Source organism: Nicotiana sylvestris, chromosome 4, assembly GCF_000393655.2.
Source record: "Nicotiana sylvestris chromosome 4, ASM39365v2, whole genome shotgun sequence".
NCBI classification, from domain to species: Eukaryota; Viridiplantae; Streptophyta; class Magnoliopsida; order Solanales; family Solanaceae; genus Nicotiana; species Nicotiana sylvestris.
In genome coordinates this window covers 175,432,861-175,435,356 of record NC_091060.1, presented here as the reverse complement: position 1 = coordinate 175,435,356, position 2,496 = coordinate 175,432,861, and positions in this window count along the sequence as shown.

The window sequence follows — 2,496 nt, the reverse complement described above, 5'->3', positions numbered from 1 at the left end:
AGTACCCTGACTCAAATGCTCAAACTCTATGCGCCATGCGTCTCTAAGGCTCTAAGGAACATACTCTCTCAGGAATATATCTAAAAACTGAGTCTAAGTCAGGGAAGCATCCTCATACTGACTGTCTAACTCATAGGTATGCCACTACTCAGAGGTGGTTCCTCGAAGCTAGAAGGTAGTGAATGAAACCCTGCTCGATCCTGATATGCCCATGGTACAGATAATATGGTAGCACTCATCTAGAAATTCCAGAGCATCATTTGATGTTATACCACTAAATATAGGAGGCTTATACTTCTTGAACCTCTGAAGCCTCAGCTGCTCATCCTCGGAAGCCGTTGTCGTACCCTCGGGCTGATCTGGGGCTACAAGCTGTACAGGAATAATCTATGGGACCTGATCAACATGCACTCGCTGCTCAGGAGTGCGGGCGGAGGGAGTTTATGCTTCTCCCCTGGCCTGAGAGGTGACTGCGGCAAGGGGAAGCAACCCTGCCTGAGCCAGAGTAGTGTACATGCTCATGAAATATGCAAGAGTCTCCTGGAGCGTTGGAGTAGTAGTAGCAGTAGGCATATTAGGTACCTGGACTCTGGATAGAACTGCTCGTGGCACCTCGGTGGCATCTCACGCGGGTGCCCTGACTGCACCACGTGCGCGCCCTCGGCCTCTACCCCGGCCCCGACCTCTGACGGCTCCAGTAGGGGGCGCGGGTGCCTGATCATCTCTGGTAGCACGTGTCCTCACCATCTGTGAGAGAATAGAAGACATAAGTTTAGAATTATGATATCAAAATCTCGCACGACAAGGAAATCAAATGAAGTGGAATTTTCCTAACAGTTACATACAGACGTCTCCGTACCGATCCGTGAAACTCTAATAAACTGGCTTGTGATTCATGACTCCTATGAACCTAGAGCTCTAATACCAACTTGTCACAACCCCAATTTGCCCTCTGTGAACTATCTTGACGGCACCTAGTCTCTACGACTAGGTAAGCCTAACAAATTACGAAAATAGAAATAACAGAATAAAACTAGCCAAAACTGCAGAAAAATATCAAAATGAAGCATTTAAGATGCCGCTCAGCATATACAATACAATTCTCAACCAGAACTATATTTTTCAAAACCCAAAATCTCATGAAATCACAGGCTTTTGAATGTCTACAAGTATCTAACTCTAGAATGTCTAACAAAAGAAAATACAGAAGGGTTAATACTTAAAGAGAGAATAGAAAGGGACTCATCGGTCTGCGGAGGCAGCAGATATAGCTCGAAGTCTCTGGGAAAATCGCCTCGCCTCAAGGGTGGTAGGATTGAGTCGAAGTACTTGGATATGCACATGAAAAACATACACAGAAAGGGCAGATTACACCACAACGGTACTTATGTAAGTGTCAAGCCTAACCTCGGTCGGGTAGTGACGAGGAAAGTCAGGGACCTACTGAGATTAAATAAAATATAAGGTGTAACAGTATAGAATAAGACAGTATAATTAAGTGCAACAGTAAGAAGTAACACAGGATAGAAAGAACAACAACAACTATAACAGAGACAAATAATCACGGGAAGGTATACAGCTCAGCACGGGGATAATAACCGGGGATCTCCTAGAATACCGTCCTGTAGTCCCCAAATATAAATATCCAGTGGATCTCCCGGGTGCAGTCCCGTAGTCCCACTCATAATGCACGGGGATCTACCGAAAATTCGATCCATAGTCCCAAATGTAAATATCCAGTTCAGGGGGAATCTACCGGGTGCAGTCCCATAGTTACAATGTAAATGTGCAAGGGGATCTACCGGAATACAAATTCGTAGTCCCAAAGTAAACATGCAGGGGGAGCTCTCGGGATACCGTCCCGTAGTCCCAAAGTAAACACACAGCAACAACACGAAGAATACATACTTCAACTCAAATTCTATACCAATGTAAAACAGGTACTTCTAGCCTAACATGCTGCACATAATCCAATTAAGGCAGTTTGATCAAGTAAAGCAATTAAGTCAAATAGACATGCTTACCTAAGCTAACAACAAGCTTAAATTGCAAGTAGAATAATCAGGAAAGGAAAACACAATTATAGTTAATTAATAAAAATAGATTTTTCAACAATTAGCACAAGTACGCACTCATCACCTTACGTACAAGGCATTTCAAACATCAACAATACCAAATCCTAGGGGGAGTTTCCCCCACACAAGGTTAGGCAAGCCACTTACCTCGAACCGACTCAAAATCAATTTGAAACCACGCTCTTGCCACGAGTACTCGACTCCAAATGGCTCAAATCTATTCAATTCAATTACATAATATAAATATAACTTCAAGTAACTGATTTCACTAATTAATTCTAAGCTAATAAGCGAAATTAAGAAAAATAACCAAAACGCCCATCGGGCCCACGTCTCGGATTCAGGTAAAATTTACAAATTCAAAATCCTCATACTCTCACGAGTTCATTTATACCAAAATTATCCCAATCCGGCATCAAAA